General features: G+C 31.9%; 1 pseudogene across 1 annotated transcript; it reads right to left on the bottom strand.

Annotated features, from left to right (window-relative positions):
- Nucleotides 1–17,141: 17,141 nt before the first annotated feature.
- LOC308630739 (ferritin light chain-like) lies at nucleotides 17,142–17,887 on the bottom strand (annotated as a pseudogene). The gene has a single exon. The product of its transcript is annotated as a ferritin light chain-like (transcript).
- Nucleotides 17,888–21,259: the final 3,372 nt, after the last annotated feature.

A 21,259-nucleotide genomic window follows, 5' to 3' on the forward strand; every position in this document is an offset into this window, starting at 1 on the left:
AAAAAGAAAAAAAAAACCCTAAAAATTTAAGAGAGACACTTTAACTAGACAGTTAATCATTTTTGTTGAGGGTTTTAAAATTTCAATCTCCAACAGATGGTTATTTCAATGTAGTTTCCCTTGACACTGATGAGAATGCTTATAAGATTAACTAGGATCAGCAATGTCATGAAGTATTGCTGTAGGAAATTTAATATAGAAGAAGTCCATTATAAGGTAGTTATTAAGAAGCAAAATGTTCTTGCATGCAAGCTGTCTGAAATATCATAAGACAGAAATATCTTATTTGCATGCAATATGAAATGTTATTTGTTATATTATCAGATTTTAAAATTCATTTTTTACTGAAGCTATCCTATAGTTATTCACGTTTACTATTTTATTCAAATTACTTCTTATTAGTGTCTCTATCAAAATCACACATAATATAAACCATAAACTGTCATTTTGTAGCATGTAGTACAGAACTTTTCTGAGCAGAAATAATAATTTGGCTTTTTTTGTTTTATACTTTTGAAGACTTTTTAAAACAAACTTTTATTTTGAGTCTATTATAAATTTATATGCGGTTGTAAATAATGTAGAGATTACACTTAACCTTTATGCAGCTTCCTTCAAAGGTAATATATTGCAAAATAGTACAATATCTCAGTTAGGATATGGATATTACTATAGTCAAGTTACAGAACATTTCTACCAATATAAGAATCCCACATGTACTATATAGTTTCCATAAATCTTCCCTGTATTTCTATAATTGTGTCATTTAAATAGTGTTTTGTAAATAGAATCATATCTTATAGAATTTCTTAGTTAATTTATCCTCCCCAGACCCAAATGTTTTAATATTTGAAGATCTAATGTCTACTCTTCAAGTATTTCACAAAGTAGTTTATTACAAGTTGATTGCTACATTATTTGCATAATAATAAACTTTTGATTGTCTTTTTTTTTTTTAAACTCTCTGGGTAGTCACTGAGGTAGACAGATATATTAGTGCTTCATTCCTTTTTATTCCTGAGTAGTATTCCTGGTATGTATATATACCTTAGTTTGTTTAACCATTCATCCATAGAAGGATATCTGAGTTATTTTCCAAACTATGTAAAATCTGGTTTCTTTCACAACACTAAAGATTTACTGTTCTGTATTTTATACTTTAGTCCATGATCAATCATGAAATAATTTTTATATAAGGTGTAAAACTGAGGTCCAGGTTTAGTTTTCTTTTCCATTTTGGTCTATGGATGCCAAACTGATCCAGCACTATTTGTCAAAAGGGTATATTTCCTCCTTTGAATTGCTTTTGTAACAGTAAAAAAATCACTTGGGCATAATTGTGTAGATGTGTTTCTCAATTCTTTTTTCCATTCTATTGATCTATATGTGTATTTTCTGTCAGTATCACAAAATCAGACTGTTGTAGTTATATAACATATTAAAGTTGGATAGACTGATTCTTTCCATTCCATGAATTTTTTGAAAATTGTTTTAACTATTCTAGCTCCTTTGCTCTTCATATACAATTTAGAGTACTCTCATCTGTGTTTACAAAAATTCTTGCTGAGCTTTTGATAGGAATTGAAAAAAAATTCTATGTACACTTGAAGAGAATTGAAATTTTTACTATGTTTAGTCTGTTAATACATGAACACAATGTTTCTCTATTTATTTAGAACTTTGATTTTTTAATCAACATTTTTTAGTTTTCAGTGTGTTCATTGGTTTTTTTTACATTTATATCTAAATAATTCATTTTTCTTCTATGAATATAAAGGATATATTGTATTTTTGCCTTTCAATATACTCAGGTTATTGCTAGTATATAGAAATATAATAAATTTTTGTATGTTTATCTTGTACCCTGCAATTTTGTTTAACTCACACACATTAGTTCTTGGGGGTATTTTATATATTCCTTGGTATTTTCTACATGGACATCTATGCCATCTGCCAATAGGTAGACGTACTTTCTTTTCATTTTCTATGCATTTTATTTATTTATTTATTTTTCATTCTATTTTGCACTGGGTATAACTTCCAGCACTATGTTAAATTGGAGTGGTTTAGAGAGGACATCCTTTCCTGTGCCATATATTAGGGAGAAAGCATTCATTTCATTGTTACCTATAATGTTGGTTATACCTTTTGATAGATATTCTTTATCAAGTTGAAGAAGTTCCCTCTAGTCCTATTTTTCTGAATTTCTTTTTAAAATCATGAACAGACATAGAATCTTGCCAAGTATATTTTATGCATAGATTCTGTAATTTTTTTCTTTGTTGTTAGTATAGGAGAGTACATTATGTGACTTTCAAATATTGAAACAGCTTTTGATCCCTGGAATTAACCTTACTTGGTCACGCTGTATAAATCTTTTCTATAGTGCTAAATAAATTGACTATTTTATTAAAATATTATTCATGAGGGATATTTGTCTAGAGTTTATTTCTGTTTTTCATAACTATCTTTGGTATCAGGGCATTACTAGCTTCGTAAAATGAATTACAGTGTTCTATCCTCTTATTTTCTGAAAAAGACAGTGTAGAATTTCTGTTAATTCTGTTTTAAATGTCTTAATATAAATCTACAAAACCATCTCTATCTAGAGTCTTCTTTTCTTTTTATGATGAATTTGGTTTCCTTAAAAATTATAGGACTATTCAAATTATATGTTTCATATTTGGTAAGTTGCAGTTTTTTATGTGTATATTCTTTGAGAAATTGCTTGATTTCATCTAAGTTGTCAATTTTGTGTGTAAACGAGTCTTCATAAAATTTCCTTATTACTCTTTTGATACCTGTTGTGTCTAAAGTGATAATCCTGTTTTATTTCTGATGTTGGCAATTTATATCTTCTATTTTTTCTTTCGTAATTTTGCTACAGGCTAAAAAATTTTATTGATATTTCTGAAGAACCAACTATTTATTTGATATTTTATATAGTTTTTCTATTTTCACTTATTTCTGCTTTTAAGTTTATTGTATCTTTCTTCTTGCTTTGGTTTATTTTTTGTCTTTTTCTAGGTTTCTGAAAGGGGACACAGATTTTGATCTTTACCTGTTTTCACATGGCTACATTTATGTCTTTTCAAATATACTAAACAGTAGAAATTTCCCCCTTGGACCTGCTTTAATGGTGTATCACATACTTTAATATGTTTATGCTCATTTTCATTTAGCTTAATGTATTTTTAAATTTTTCTCTTGAATATTCATCTTGGGATTTGGGCTGTGGCTCAAGTGGTAGCGCGCTCGCCTGGCATGCGTGAGGCACTGGGTTTGATCCTCAGCATCACATGAGAATAAAATAAAGATATTGTGTCCAACTAAAACTAAAGAATAAACATTAAAAAAGAAACTTCATATTAACCCATAGATTATTTGGAAGTATCTTGTATAGTTTCTAGGTGCTTGAAAGTTTTCTGTTATTTTTCTATTATTGTTTTCTAGTTCAGTTATATTGTAGTCAGAGAACATTATAATATTTTAATTCTTTGAATTTTTTGATGTTTGCTTTACAAGCCAAGTTATGGTCTATCTTGGCATATTTTCTTTTCTTTTTTTTTATTGGTTGTTCACAACATTACAAAGCTCTTGACATATAATATTTCATACATTAGATTGAAGTGGGTTATTAACTCCCAATTTTACCCCAAATGCCGATTGCAGAATCACGTCGGTTACACATCCACAATTTTACATAATGATATATTGGCATATTTTCTTTGAGCACATTACTAGAGTGTTCTATGTAGTCATGTACCATGTAATGATGCTTTAGTCATCAACCAACCACGTGATGATAGTCCTATAAGATTATATCATTTAATGGCATAGTAGCATCTTAGTTTAAGTATACTCTTTGGTGTGCATACAGTGACAAAACTGCCTAATGAAGTATTTCTGAAAATGTATTGTCATCCTTAAGGAATGCATGGCTATATGATGATTAAATCCTGTTGGTTGATTTTGATTATGTTGTTCAAATTCTATATATCCTTCATGATTTTCTGTCTAGAGGGATCCTAAAGTCTTCAACTATAATTGTGAATTGTCTTTTTCTCCTTTACGTTCTACAATTTTTTTTTTTTTTTTTTTGCCTCAAATACATTGGAGCTCTGTTGTTACACAGACATTTCAGAATGCTATGCTGTCTTGGTGGATTGACCTTATATAATTTCATTCTGTATCTGATAATTTCTTTACTCTGAGTTTATCTGATATTAATATAGCCACATCTTCCATCTTCATATTATGTTTTCATGATATCTCTTTTCCTATCTTTTGTTTTCCACTGGCCTATATCATTGTATTTGAATTAGAGGTTCTTGTAGACAGCATACAGTAGGAACATGGCTTTTTATTTTAAGTGGCATAATAATTGTACATATTTATAGGGGTGCAATTTGATGTTTTCTTACAAGTAAACAATGTGTAATGAGCAAATCAGAGTAATTAGCATATGCCTATCTTCAGATGTTTATAATTTCATTGTGGTAGGAACACTCAAAATCTTCTCTTCTGTTTCAAGATATGTAATACCTAATTGTTAACCATATTCCTTCTGGTTAGTCACCCTGTTGTGCAACAGAATACCAGAACACATTCTTTCTTTCTATTTGGAACTTTGTACCTATTGACCAACCTCTTTTCAACCACCCGTCCCTGCCTTTGCCATTCTCTGGTGATCCCAGTTCTCATGACTTCTGTGAGATCAGTTTTGTTTAAATGCCCCAATTGAAAAACATCATGCAGTGTTTGTCTTTCTGTGCCTGGCTTTTGTCACTTAACAGTGTCTTCTAGGTCATTCATGTTTGTCCAAAGACAGGATTTCATCCTTTTTTTGAATGAATGGTATTCCATTGTATACACACTCCACATTTTCTTTGTTCATTTATCTGTTGATAGACACTTAGGTTGATTGGGAATTTATGCATTTTAGTAGGGCTGCAATGAACTTTAGAGTGCAGATGTTTCTTCTAAATATTGATTTTCCTTCAAATATATACCTACCCAGTAGTGGGATTGCTGAATCATATAGTAATTTTATCTTTAATTTTTTTAAGGAGTCTTTATATATTTTACATAATGGCTGCACTCATTTACATTCCCATCAACAGTATATAAAAATTTCCTTTTTCCACATCCTTACCAGCAATTGTTGTCTTTTATTTTTTTGATAATAGATATTATAACTGAAATGAGCTGATAATCTTATGGTTTTGATTTATATTTACCTAATGATTAGTGATATTGGACATTTTTTATATACTTGTTGGCTGTTTTTATGTCTTCTTTTGAGAAATGTCTATTCATAATGGTCTGCCCATTTTTAAATCAGGGGTTTTGTTGTTGTCATTGGTTTTGTTTTGGAGTTATATAGTTTGAAAATATTTCTTCCAATTCTGTAGTTGGTCTTTTCATACTTTTGGTATTTCCTTTGCTTGTGTTAAAGCTTTTTAGTTTGATGTAAAACCATTTATCTACTTTTTTTGCTCTTATTTCCTGTGTTTTTAAGGACCTATACAAAAATTCTTCTAGTAGTTTCATGATTTAGAGGATAAAATGTAAACCTTTAATCCATTTTGAATTGATTTTTTATATGGTGAAATATAAGGGTCCACTGTCATTCTTCTGCACATGAAGTTTTCCTAACACCATTTATTGGAGACTGACTTCCTCAGTGTGTTCTTGGCACTTTGTCAAAAATCAGTGATCTCTAGATACTTGGATTTATTTCTGGGCCCTCTATTCTTTTGAATTTTTTTAAAATCCCTTTTAATTAATGTAGCAAAACCATTTTGGTTTTTTTCTGTTTCTTTTCTTTAGACTTTTTTTTTTCTATTTTCCTCCTTGTCACTTGAACACTACTTAGAATTTCATTTTGATTTATCTTTTTGTTTTGTTTGTTTCGTTTTGTTTTTGTTACCAGGGATTGAACTCATAGGTGCTTAACCACTGAGCCATGTCCCCAGCCTTTTTTTATATTTTATTTTGAGACAGGGTCTCACTAAGTTGCTTAAGGGCCTCACTAAGTTGCTGAGGCTGGCTTTGAACTTGTGATCTTCCTGCCTCAGCCTCCAGAGCCACTGGCATTAAAAGCATATGCCACCGGGCCTGGCTGTCTTTAGTATTTTTGAAGAAATTTTTGTGTAGCTCTTTTAGAGGTTGCCATATTACATACATATATATATATATATATATATATATATATACACACACACACACACACACACACACACACACACACACACACATATAATCATTGTCTACCAGTGTTGTCATTTTACCAGTTTGAAATTTAGAAATCTAACCTCCCTTTATTTTCTTCTACCCTCTACCATATATAGTATAATGGTCTTAAATTATTGCTCTCTATATATTTATAATCCCAGTAAACACTATTATAATTTTTGCTTCAAGTGTCAAACATAATTTAGAAAATTCAAGAGAAGAGTTAAAATATATGTATTTATCCATATTTTTCTTCCCAACTTATTTCTCCTTAATATTCCAGTATTACTTCTTTTAATATTCCTTCTGGTTAGAGAACTTTCTGTAAGTATTCTTAAACAGTGGGCATTATAATAAAAAAAATTCTGGATTTTTCTTCATCTACAAATATCTTGATTTACCTGTCATTCCTGATGGGTAATGGGTATTTTCACTGAACATAGTATTTTGGGTGGACAGTTCTCTTCTTTCAGCTATTAAAACAAAATATTGTACCTCTTCCTTGTGTACTTCATGGTTTGTAATTCTAAAGCCCACTATCACTTAAACTATTTATTTCTAGCTACTTTTGTAGTTTTTCCTTGTCTTTGTTTTCAGGAATTTAATATGATTTGTATTAGTATGGATTTCTTGAGTTTATTCTATTTAGGATTTATTAAGCTTCTTATTAAATATTAATTATACATATTATACAGAAGAGTGGGTTTTAGTGTGTTGTATTGTGTCATATTCATATGTGCATATAACAAATTTTTATTATTTGCATCTCCATTACCCACCCTTTGCCTCCCCTCCCCTTGCCCCTGATTCCTTACTGATGAGGACATGGGGGAAAAGTAACCCCTATACACTATTAGGAGGAATCTAAAATAGTAAAGCCACTATTTAAATCAGTATGGACATTTCTTTAAAAATCTAAGAATGGCTATCGAAATAGAGGAAAGATTGTTAGGGTAGATGAAGGGCATTTCAGGTAATGGAGGAGGGATGGGTTAAGAGAAGAGCAGTGGAATGAACCTGAACTAACTTTCCTATGTACATGTGTTAATGTACCATTAATGTGGTATATCCACAAGATATTAACTTTTAAAAAACCATAAATAAATGGCAAAAAGATCAATAGAGTAGAGGGAAGGGAACAGAGAGAGGGAGGAGGGGAGAGAAAGGGAAAGTATCCAGGACTGAATTAGAACAAATTATATTCTGTGCTTTTATAGTTATGCCAATATGAATTCTAATGTTATGTGTAACCAAAAAGAACCAATAAAAAGAAAAGAAAAAAGAACATACATATATAAAATTGGGGTATTTGTAAATTAGGAAATAATAGTCATCAAATTTTAGAATATTTTACTATTAAGTAAATAAATAATTTTTAATTAGCTAAGAAATACATTAAGATTGCCAAATAGCTTACCATCTGACTTTAACTGAAAAAAAATAAAGTTCTCAAAATTAATTTAAAACTCCACAACACATATCTCTCATTAATTAAAATTTTTAAATTATGCTATTAGAACCAGTGAGTTAGTGCTATTATGTAAGTATTAATAATATGAATATACTTTCTTTATTAGTTTGGAGAGCATATTATTTATGACAAATAAATATTTTATGAAAATAAACCATTATATTTTAGCATAATATTTATGATAGTAATTCTATAAAATTTTATACTTCATTAGTTTTAGCAGTAAGACACCAGCTTATTTTCTGTCATTAAATCAAATTGCTCTTTAAATGAAAAAACAACTAAAAATAGCACTAAAAATAGAACTACAATATGATGAAGGTACCACCCCTCAGTATATAACCAAAAAACTTTATGTCAGCACACTACAGAGATACCTGCACACCCATTTTCATCATGCACAATTCCCTTAGCCAAGTTAGGGAATCAGCCTAGTTTCCCATCAACAGATTAATGTGTAAATGTGATATATATAATTTAACATATATATTTTGTTACATATATATCACATATACATATATATATATATATATCACACATACACAGTGGCATATGTGCATGTGCACACTCACACACACACACACAAACAATTGAGTAGTATTAGGAAGAATGTGCTCTTTTCCATTATCCTCTATGACTTTTCTCTCTGCAAGATTCTTGTCCATAACCATATGTGAAGTGTACATTGAAGTGCTTATCTTGTGGGATGTGCCACCTTGAGAGCCTGCTTTCTGCTGGTATATTTTTGAGTGCTCGTAATTTACTTTAGGGCTTAGACACCTTTATATATTAGATATGTGATTGCTTTAAAACTATCTCTCAAATTTTAGGCTTCCAGTTTAGCTGATTCTAATCAATCTCATGCACAAGCAGCCAGAGCCAAAAATTCATAAAACCTCTGATCGGCAATTTCAGGCTTCTCTGCTTTTCTCATTCTCCCCTTAGCTATCCTGAGGCCATCTGAAAGAACAGTATGGGTGCTACTTTGGCTCAAGTATAGGAAGCTGTGGGAAAGTATAAATGTCTACATTTTAAAAAGGAGAAAATGCCAATCAAAAGCATAATTTTATGCCTTTAGAAATTAGGAAAGAAGAGCAAGCTAAACCCAGTGTTAGCAGAAGGAAGGAAATAATAAAGATTAAATCAGAGAGTAATTAAATGGAGAATAGAAAAACAGTATAATCAGTAAAAGTAAAAGTTAATTATTTGAAAACAATGAAATTGGCAAGCATTTAGTCAGACTTGCAAGAGAAAAAAAATCCAAATTACTAAAATCAGAAATGAGAAGTTACTACCAACCTTAGGTTAAAAAAATTATAGGAGAATACTAAAAGTGATTATATCTAACAATCTGGATAATGTAAAGAAAGTAGACAAATTCCTAGAAACCCAAATTACTAAATAAGGCCTATGGAGAAATAGCAAATTTGAAAACACCATTATCAAGTAAATAAATAGAATTAGTGATTAAAAATTTTACATCAAAGCAAGAACACAGAACTGCTATAGTTTTAAAATTGAATGTCCCCCAGAGGTCCATGAGTTAGAGGCTTGGTCACCAGGGTAGGACTATTGGAATTAAGTGGAAACTTTAGGAGGTAGGGGGCCTTGTGGGAGGTCCTTAGATCATTGGAGGTATTCCCTCAAAGCTGATTGTGAGACCCCAACCTCTTCCTTTTTCTGTTTGGTTCTTGGCTCATGAGGTGAACAGTTTTCTCTACCACACACTTCCCAGCTTTGCCATCCAGACTCCCAAGGCGGCACAGAGCAATGGGTCTGCTTGATTTTGGACTGGAACCTCCACAACCATGAGCCAAAATAAACCTCTTCTCTTCGTAAGTTATTATCTCAGATATTTCATTAAAGTGACAGAAAGCTAATACACAGAGCCAGAGCTTTCACTCATGAATGTTTGAGCAGACATTTAAAGAAGAAAGAATTCCAGTGCTTCCCAAACATTCTAAAACATATGAGGATGAAACTCCTACTAACTCTATGAGGCCAGTATCACCCTGATTCCAAAGGTAGCAAAAGAGATTAAAAAAAAACTATAGGGGATATTCCTTTTGAATAATGATGCAGAATTCCTCATTAATGTACTAGCACTCCAAATCAACAGCATATTAAGAAGACTATACATCATAATTAAATAGCTACAAGATCACCTCAGATTAATAGGAAAATATTTTGATAATTCAACACGTTTTCATGTAAAAAGCACTCAATAAACCAGTAATAGAAGGGAACTTTCTCAACATGATACAGAGCATTGATGAAAAACCCAGATCTTTATTATATTCAAAGGAGAAAGATTAAAAACTTTACCCTAAAATTGGGAACAAACCAGGATCCTTGCTTTTGTTATTTCTGTTCAATATTGTGCTGGAAATTCTAAGTAGAGCAGTTAGGGAATAAAGAAAGAAAAAAGAAAAGACACAAATGGCCTTCAAATACAAAGGAAGAAGGAAAATTATCTCAGTTCACAGATGCCATGATCCCTATATCCTTAAATAGGAAATCCCATAAGAAAATGCAAAAGCCTGTTGTAGCTAATAAATTTATCAAAGTTGTAGACATGATAAAAGATCAGTACAATAGTGAGTCATATCTCCATATACTAACAATGAAGAATCAAAATGAAATTAGAAAAGCAGTTACAATAATTATCTATTTCTAATCTGATTCAGAATAATACAATGCTTAGGAATAAATTTAACCAAGGAGATGCAAAACTGATACATTCAAAATTATAAAACATTGCTGAAAGAAATTAAAGAAGACCTAAATAAATGCAATAGCATTCTATGTTTATAGATTAGAAAATGTTATTGTTCCAATGGCAAAATTACCCTAAACAATCTACAGACTTATGTGATACATATAAACATTCCAGTGACCTTTTTGCAGTGACAGAAAAGTTGACCCTAGAATTCATACTGAATTTAGGGGATCCTTAAATAGTCACTCTTGAAAAGGAACCAAGCCAAAGGACTCAACCATCTCAATATCAAATCTTACTTCAAAGTGACAGTAAATTAAAACACTATGGGCCGGGCATGGTGGCGCATGCCTGTAATCCCAGTGGCTTGGGAGGATGAGACAGAAGGATAATAAGGTGCTTAGCTACTCAGTGAGACCCTGTCTCCAAGTAAAGTAGAAAATAGGGCTGGGGATGTGGCTCAGTGGTTGAGTGCCCCTGAGTTCAATCCCCACTACCAAAAAAAAAAAAATACTGATAGAAGAATAGGATTCTAGTTCAATTTAGTAGAATTGAGATGCCATAATTAAATCCATACATGTAAGGTCAATTGATTATTATTATTTTGTTTAATAAAAGTGCCAAACCATTCTTTAGGCAAAGAAAAGAATAGTCTGGTTAGCAAATGGTGCTGGAACTGCTGAATATTCTCATGCAAAGAATGAAGTTGGGACCCCTATACCTACTATATAACAAAAATGAATGAAAAATGATTTAGCAACATCAAAAAATGATGAGCAAGGGTTTAAACGTTGAGAGCTAATTCTATAAAATTCTTAGAAGAAAACACAGGGATAATTCATGACTTTATATTTGGCCATATATTCTTAAAAATTATATCAAAAATACAAGCAATAACAACAACAAAAAAATACATAATCAAAACTAAAAATTCATGTTTAATAAGGACACTTTCATGAAAGTGAAAAGACAGCCTATGTAATAAGAGAGAATATTTGCAAATCATTTTTGATGAGTCTATTATCCAGAAAAAATAAACAAAACATAAAATTTAATGCAACCCAATTCAAAAAAAAGCACCTTAGTATTTCTTCAAATAAGATCTTAAGATGGGCAGTGAACATTAGCATTCTCACCAGTAGGCAGAGGAGGAAAAAGAAGTAAGGTGCATTTATTGTATGCCATTTCTGCTCATGCTTAGTAGTAATCAAGGCTGAGAAGTACAGTTTTTATCTGTATTGATATGCCTGGCTAAAACGTATTCTATTACTAGAGAGAGAGAGAGAGAAGCATACATCTTTGTTGATAACAAACAGTCCTGCCACAATTTGTAGATTTTTGCGTAATTCTCTTCTTTTTAATCCAATAGTTCAGTTCCATGTTCTGCTGTGTCTTGTATTCCAGTGTCTGAAACCTTTATGGTTATCCTTTTCAGATAATAAATTTCTCCTAAAGGAGAAAGATAGAAATGGAAGAATAATGATCTGATTGAATTGTTCTTGGGGGGGGGGTTCAAATTTGGGGTTTAAATTTAGTAGAATTGAGATACCATAATTAAATCCATACATCTAAGGTCAATTGATTATTATTATTTTGTTTAATAAAAGTGCCAAACTATTCTATAGGCAAAGGAAAGAATAGTTTTGTTAGCAAATGGTGAACCCCAAACACCTTAACATGTTACATCTTCCTTCTGGTAAATGATGCCTCTGATGTTGGAGCTTTCCAGGGTTTCCAGGGGCATATCATGTCCTCCTAATAAAAATCTTCCCACCACAGTAAGTTAAATTCTGGCCTCCACTGTTCTGCTGAATCAATTACTATATCTGCATCAACTTTGTATCATCTAGAAATTTGAAATCTCTTTCCAGCTAATGTCTTCTTTCTTCTTGTTCTTCTGGATCTATATATTTATGGTTCCTTATCATATTCATGGTATTTCTTCAAAGAGAAGAGAAAAGGCACATGATTTATTTGCCATGTTTGATTGGAAGCTTTATATTTACTGATTTGTGTGAAATGTGTTTACTAACCACATCACACTTTCTGTTAGTATTGTTAGCCTTGGAACTCCATCGTTCCCAGGTGATTAGAGGAAGACCAGCAAAGAAGACTGACAAGATCATCAAGGAAAGAAAACCAAAAAGAATGTAGTATCATAGAAGACATGAAAAGAGATTATTTCCGAAATAATAGAGTGTTCAATGGTATATAACACTGCTGAGAGGTCAAATAAAATGAAGACACATAAGTTTGACTATTGGATCTGACAACAGGAACTTATTGGTGAGTTTGTCAAAAATTGTTTCATTGAAGTGCTGAGGATACCCAATTGGAGGTGGTTTGTAGAGAAAATAGAAAGTTATCAATTAAACACATGAAGTAAAGGTATCTCTTAGAAGATTTAAAAAGAAGGAAAAAATGGAACTTTAGATAAGGCCAAAGGGAGGGAGGGGAAAGGAGGGGGCAAGGGGTAGGAATGATGGTGGAATGAGTTAGACATCATTACCCTAAGTACATGTATGAGGACACAAATGGTGTGAAAATACTTTGTATACAATCAGTGACTTGAAAAATTGTGCTCTATATGTGTAATATGAAATGAATTACATTCTTCCATTGTGTATAAGAAATTAGAATAAATAAATAATAAATAATAAAAGCATAAAGTTAAAAAGGGGGCTACATATCACTAATTAAAATTTGAAAACACATTCAATAAATGCTGACTCCCAAATAGATAAAATCAAATACCAAATGATAAAATGGTAATCATTGTCAAATGTTAAATGTTTTTGTCCTTGAACTTGAAGAAAATTTAGTTGAAAAGGATAGACTATTTGATCTTAAGTGTTTGATGATTAAAACAACAAGCTTAAAAAAAAGAAAGAAAAATGGGCAATAGCTGAAGAAAGGGAATTGTGGGTGAGTTCCCTCCTTCCTTCTGGTTTTAAAGAAGGGAAATAAAAGAATATGTATATGGCCTAATGAGAGGGAGCACTGGATAGTGCAGAAGAGACAGAGAGCAGATAGGATCTAGAACTTGTGGAGGAGTAAAGAGGGCAAGATCATTACAGTCAGAGCTTATGCAGTGATGGCAGTCAAGGAGAAGTACACACATTTTGGAAACTGTTGATTTGTTCATGTAACATACAGGTTCTATGAACATCTGGATATGCAAAGCACTGGGGAAGGACATTATTATCTCTGCCCTTATGTAACTAAATTCATTGCAATGGAGAACAAGATGAAATCAATAAATAATTTAATAAGTATTAGAGGAGAAATACAGAGTGCTAGGTGATCACACAGCAGAGGCTTCTGAAAGAAGTAGCATTAATGTAGAAAGTGAAGGTTTAATATAAACTATTCAGGTCAAGAAATAGTGAACTTGGCAGAAGAAATGCATATATAAAATAAGCTCCCTTCAGATATGAGTTATAGTACCATTAATAGTGAGTTCAGTGCTCAGGTATCAACAATTATATGAAAATAAAACATGTTTAAAAGAAACACACATAAAAAATGTGTTGTATATTGATCAGTTGATGGAAATGGTATGACCAGAGGCTCATAGGAACTTATCCCTGTATTTACTGTAGGAATGGTGATTCTAGTATTTGTCAATTCAGTATTCACAGTAACTTTATAGAACATAACTATGAGAAATAACAAGAATCTATTCTAAAATGGAGAAAGAAAAATTAATGAAAACTTCTAGGTTTTTGCCTTGAGCAAATGATGATGCCATTTATTAAAAGAGTGAATAGAGGAAGATCAGTTTTGAGGGAGGCAGTAGCCATAGGGATCAGAGATAATGTTTAGTTTTTCACTTGAGGTAGAAGTTCCTGAAAGGCATACAGCTGGGCATGTCCATAACTCCATTTGTGGGTATGGACCTCAGGAATGTTTTAGAATGGGATAGTCTTTTGATTCATTTTGTGTGTACAATACAGTGGTTTTTGAGGCCAGGAATGTGGGATGAGGTCACCCAAGGATAGTGTGTATAATGAGAACAGATGAAATTTCAATAGTTAAAATGAGTAAAGAAAGGAAGAAGAGCATTCAAAGTATACTGGAAACAGTGTGGAGAGAGGAAAGTATGCATATTAAAGCCAGGGAAAGAGAACAATTCAAAAAGAAAGGCGCTGTCTCTATTATCATATATTATCAAGCAGTTATGGACTAACATGTATTCATTAGATTTAGTGAAAAGCATATTCATAACTCAGAATAGTTTCATAAGTGATGGTGGTAACCTGATTTTTACTGGATTAAGTAGTATGTGATTATACTGGATTAAGTAGTATGTAGATTAAGAGAAATCTGATCTGACATTATTCTAGTTACTTTATCTTATTTTCCAAGTTTTATATTAAACTTCTATTTTTTATCATTAACATTTATTTGATCACATATAGGCAAATATTTTTTCTGGATTGTTTTCCTAGGGTGAACTCACTAAATCTCATTCTGTTTAGGGCTTTCCACTTTATTCTGTAGGGATGATAGTATATATCCCAGCTCCTCAGAAAGAGAGTAAAATGCCAAAATATTTTTTATGCTCTCCTGAACTTTTAAATATCATTGCTATTTTTTAAGTATTTAGTACTCAGGCAGAAATTTGAGCTCTGTTTTTTCTCCTTCCCTGCTTACTACATAAGGTAAAAATAACTTTACATATAATACACTTTTGGTCAGAGAGTGATCATTTTGTTTACAGAGTGATAAAGGAGTTGCTTTTTTTTATAAAAATTGAATTTGTTTTTGAGAATCAACATTTCAGTAAACAAGTGAAAACATAGCAATGAATAGAACTTTATTAATATTTTTATATTTACCAATTTTAGTGAGAAAAGCAATTGATCTTATGAAGCTGTTCTTTTCTTTTTTAAACTTTTACTTTGAAATAACAGTAGACTTACAAAAAGTTACAAAGGTAACACAAAGAACTCTGTATATATTTCAGCAAGATCCTATAAATGTTAGTCTTACCTTATTTGCTTTATTTGAAACATTTAAAATTTTTTAAGTTATATATATGATGACCCTTAACTTCTAACAATCTAATATGCATATCCTAAAAATAAGGACATTCTCTCACTCAGTCTAAACACAATTATCAAAATCAAGAAATGAACATTGATATGGTACTATTTTCTAGTCTGTATACCTATTCTGTCTGTTAGTATAGTCACATGTGGCTATTTAAATTCAAATTAATTAAAATTAAATAAGGTAAACATACTAATGACAATTTAAGCACTTACCCGACCAGTGGCTCTTCTGTTGGAGAGCATAGATACTGAACACTTCCATCATTGTAGAAACTTACTTTAGTCATTGAAATCTTGCCAGTGGCTGGGGTTGTGGCTCAGGAGTAGAGCACTCACCTAGCACGTGTGAGGCACTGGGTTTGATCCTTAGCACCACATAAAAATAAATAAAATAAAAGTATGTGTCCATCTACAACTAAAAAAATTTTTTTAAAAATCTTGCCAGTTGTCCCACTAAGCTTCTTCATAGCAAAGAAGCAGCAATTTTTCTGGTTCAGGATCATTGCATGATCATGTTATAGTTTAGTTGTCTCTTTAGTGTCTTTTAATCTGGAATTGTTTTCCAGAATTAATTTGTCTTTCAAGACCTTGACATTTTTAAAGCATTACAGGTCAGTTAGTTTATAAAGTGTCCCTCATTTGAAGTTTGTCTAGTGTTTCTTCAAGATTACCTTCAGATAATGGATTTTTGGGAAAATAATAGAGAAGCACTATTACATCTCTTTCAGTGTATCATATTTGAAAATTTGTGATTTCAGTTTTTCCAGTTACTTTTTGATCTGTCAGGTTGCTCCACTGTAAAGTTGGAGAAACTATTTTATGCCTTGAAATTATTAAATATCTTAAGAGGAGATACTGTAAGGCTCTGTAAATTTATTTTTTTCATATTTTCATAAAGTAAAGATTGTCATGTGATTGTGTATATCTCATCTCTGGGTTATCCTATCTTATACCCATTATTGAGAAGAAGATTTTGTTTGGGTTGGGGATGGTTTGCAATGCTGGGGATGAAACTCAGGGCCTTGATCATGTTAGAGAAGCACTTTACCACTGAGCTACTACACCCCCAGCTGTGGAGATATATTCACTAACTTCACTTTGTCATCGTTGAACTTGGACAGATATTCACTAATTCTGAGGACTTATATAATCAGCATTCGGTTTGGTTTAGGTTAGATTAATTTTTTGTTTCATTTTGTTTTGTTTTTATAGCCTGTTTCTTATTATGTCCCTTTATTAATGCTTGTGAAACATGGTTAACACCAAGTTAGGGTTGAAATTTGCAGCTTATTCATATACAGAAGTATCTTTTAGACTTCTGTCTTTTTGAAGAGGGTATTCCCAAGGGTGAGGTGTTAGGAGCAACTTTCTAGAAAATTGAAGTTGTGTACCCCAGTGCCTAGCATTATGTTTGGCATAGTTAGAGTGCTCAGTAAATATTACTAATTTTATTGGATGAATAAAAGCCCTATATGGTCCCAATTTCTTATTTCTTTTGTGTTAGTTTTTTGGTTTCTTTGGTTTTGTTGTTGTTGTTGTTGTTGTTGTTGTGGTTTTTTTTTTTTTTTTTTTTTTTTTTTTGCTGTCAAAAGCTTTAATTTTTATTTGGTCCAAGGCTTGTGAGGGGCTCCATGGTGGTTAAAAGGCTGCCTAGGGGTTAGAGGGAGAGGCTCAGGCCAAAGCCCTAATGCCAGGAGATGCAAAGGAGTCCCATCAAAGGCCACTGTACTCCTCTAGGGCCCGTAGTCAGGCTTGAGGGTGAGTCTTTCAAAGAGATACTCGCCCAGGCTAGCCTGGGGGCCCGCCAGACAGTGGAGGTTAGTCAAGTGGTCCCCCATCTTCTTGATGAGCTTCACCTCCTCATCAAGGAAGTGGTTCTCCAGAAAGTCACAGAGATGTGGGTCTGTGCCGGTAGAACCCAAGGCATGAAGATCCAAAATGGCTTGGTTCAGGTTCTTCTCCAGAGCCAAGGCAGCTTCCATGGCGTCCAGGGTGTTGCCCCACTCATCTTGAGAAGGTTTCTGCACGTCCTGGAAGAGGGCATGGCCGCTGCGCTGGTTTTGCATCTTGAGGAGATGCTGGGAGGCTTGCGCTTTTCCTCAGCCAACTCGCAGAAGAAGTGGCCCAGGCGGTCCAGAGCCACATTGTCACGGTCGAAATAGTAGCCCAGAGAGAGGTAGGTGTAGGAGGCGTGCAGATGCAAACTAACCAGGCAGTTGACGGCAGCCTCCACCTGGTGGAATAACTGATGAATCTGGGAGGTCATGGTTGGTCATCAAGAAGGAGCTAACCACAAAAAATGGAGTTGGCTGGTCCTGGAAGCAGGTCCTAGGTGAGCAGATGGTCCAGGAGATTGCAAATGGAGATCAGATTGGAAGGTGGTTGGAAGCTGGAAGGAAAGGGAGTCCCAGTCCCAACACTGTTGAAGCAAGAAGCAGATCCGTGGGACCTCCAGGCTCGTTGGTTGTGTGTCAGTTCTTTTAGATAATTTTTAAACTTAGTCATTTTTCATCTGGAGAGCCAATTTTTCTCTTTTAACATTTTACTGCCCGAACATTTTCTTTATCAAAACATTTCCAAATTGTCTTCTGTGGGAAAATATATGTGTTGAAATTTTCAAAGAGTTGGAATTTCAAGTACAAACATCAGATTGGTTTCTTTCATGTGCTTTGTTTGCAAGGCCTTTAAGATATTAATTGTACACCTTTAGGATATTAATTCAACACTTTGAATCTCATGGAGGTGGAAGAATACCCAGCATTTCTTAAACTTATTTAATGACAAAGCCCATTTTTCTCAGTTTCAAATGGAACACTTTTTGGTTAATGCTTATCTGATCATTAAAAAAGATGCTTGATTTTCTGTAGGCTGATTTCTTTGTTATAGTTTTGTATCATTTTTTTTTCATTTTTTATCTCCTTCATACAGCCAAAATGAGTTTTTTTCTTATTAATATGGACAGCTTCTTCACAGCTAAATATAACCTGTCTTAGGAAATTCATTGATTTCTCAAAAAGCTGAACCCATGAATTAGAAATAGCCTGAAGATTACTTACCTAAATGTCATATAGTTATCAGGCAAATTTAGTTCAATTTTTTGAAACATTTAAATTCTTTGTAAGCCATGCTATACACCTTAGTAGATGTTTCATAATTTGTTAGAAAAAGTAGTAGAAATTTCAAACATTCAAAGAATGTTGAGTCAGTCTCTTAATGACAAAATTATAGGGAGTAAGAAAAATGTCCATAGAAATAGAAGCAAGAGGAGTCTATATAAATAGTAATGTGAAGAAGAGCAAATTCCTTTTTAGCTGTAACATCGCATTTTTTACATGTTGCACACATTGTTTAGCCGTTTCTAAACACATTTCCATTTACGTCATTTGTAAAAACTGCCTAGACTCATGTTCTGGAAAACTGACAAAGTTGTAATGAACAGATGCAGATTCCATAATTGCAATTGGCTTTTACTCTAAACTAATTTTCTAGGTCATGCATCATTAATAATTTCTATTTTTCTCCATTTTTACCTTACAAATTTGAAAAGGCTTTTCTCAAAGTGAAATGATTTTGTTGACTTTTTAAAATCAGAGCTTATTACATTATGATGTATAGGTGCTCCAATTGCCTATATTTAAACCTAGAATTTTAAGAGTGCCTTCTTAACATTTCTAATGATTTTTTTATATAATTTTAAAAATTTTTTCTCTATTTCACCAAAATGCTTAACAATTTTGAATCTTGTCCCTCTATTTTAATTGTATTTTTCCTAAAATTAATAATAATAATTTCTTGTTTTAAAACTAGATCTTATAGAATATGATTTATCATTTTATGTTTTTCACAAATTCAACTCTATCTTAAAAATAAATAACACTTATTAGCAGGATCTCAAATACTAACAAAAAGGATATATTTTCATGTTATTTGTTTTATTCTGATAAGATTTTCTAACAATACCACTGAAACAACTGTTGAATTCCAAAGTAGGTCTAATTCAAGTGAATCTCTGATAGATTTAAAGAGACCAAATAATCTGCTGTAAGCAAAATACACATTTTCAATAAAATGAAATGATCCTGGAAAAATCCTGATCTTTTAACAACTCCTACAACAATTTCTGACTATTACTTCATTTTATCATATGAATGGAGAACACAATGTTACTGAAGGAATGATTGTTTTTAAGTTTTTTTTTTTAGTGCTTATGTATTGTTTTCATTAAAGAATCAGAATACAGAGCAAGTGTTTTGGTACATTGTTGCTTGTTGTGAGGAAGACTTAATAGTTTGTTATGGACTATTAAAATGAACAGAAGTCATTTAGAGTTCAGATATATATTTAGAACTAACATGTGTGCAAAAAGAAACAAAGCAAATCAAGAAATTCTGGAAAAGGTTGTTTGAAAGAAGAAACTGATATTTTAAAGCTACCATTGATTAAATAAATATGGACAAGAAATTTAAATGTTTACTTAATTTTGAATATTTTTTAATATTCTCAACTAGGAACTTAGAATTAACAGAATTGAATCAGGAAAACATAAAACTTTTTATCTAAAAGAATGGTTACAAATATATAATAAAACTTAATTTCAAATTCTGTGTAGGAAACCTGAAATGGTTATAGCAGTTATATGAGATAATCCCAAACTGAACAGCTCTCTGAAATTAGTAATAAAATGCTATTTTGTCACTGCATATAGAAGTTTTTAAACAATTCTAATATAAATTAGTTTTCTCTCTGATTTTGAAATGTCTTTTTTATATTTTTTCTTTAAAAAGAGAAAAGAAAAAGCCATGTTTCAGATATCCATTGAGCAAATCTTAATAGAAATTCAAGTGAATAATTTGTTCTTTTAATTTGTGAATTAAAAAGTGTGTATAATATTGAAAGTACATGCTAAGTAGGTTTGCAAAATGGATTTTGTAGCATATGGTAAAGTAAAACCCTGGTGACCTTTTGGTCTTGTTGATCACATGCATGAAGATGATCATCTGTTAATCTCTGGTAATCACTGGTACATCCTTGTACAGAAGACAGAACAGATTTTATTTGTGCTACATTTGCTCTTTTTTGAAAATGCTTTAACAAGGAATTTTTAAAAATAATTTTATAGTCTAAAAACAAAGAATATTTTATATTTAAAGAAAATAATTTTAAAGTAAAAATTTTCAACATGTATGTTTCTCCATTTTTTGGAGTTTTTTTTAATGATATGAAGAATAATTTTCTGAAAGTCAGGCATGAATGAGTGTTATGCTTGTTATTACATATCCACATACACATGTACACATTGACACATACATGCTCACAAACTTTATATATATATATATATATATATATATATATATATATATACACACACACACACACACACACACACACACACACACATACTGTGTGTATGTGTTGTTTTCCTGTTGCAATCCAGTGCTTCTCATACATTTATATGCATATCAGTTAGCTGGAATCTTTTTAAAATTCAAATTCTGAGTCAGTAGTTCTAAGGTGGGGTTTAAGAGTCTGCAATGATTATAGGCTTGCAGATCATGAATATGCTGTTACTCAAGGGTCAGCCAACATTTTTCTGTAAAGTGTCTTTTCAGGCCAAGAATAAAAATTGAGGATACCATGTAGGTACTTACATAACAAGAGAAAAAAAACAAATGTCCACAATTTTTTAATTGATCAAGTTCAATTCATAATCATTAAGAACATTTTGGTCGTATAGTGATATAATGAAAAATACTACTTAGCAATAAAAAAGAATTG

Source organism: Spermophilus citellus, assembly GCF_964194105.1.
Source record: "Spermophilus citellus genome assembly, chromosome: 11".
In the NCBI taxonomy this organism is placed as follows: Eukaryota; Metazoa; Chordata; class Mammalia; order Rodentia; family Sciuridae; genus Spermophilus; species Spermophilus citellus.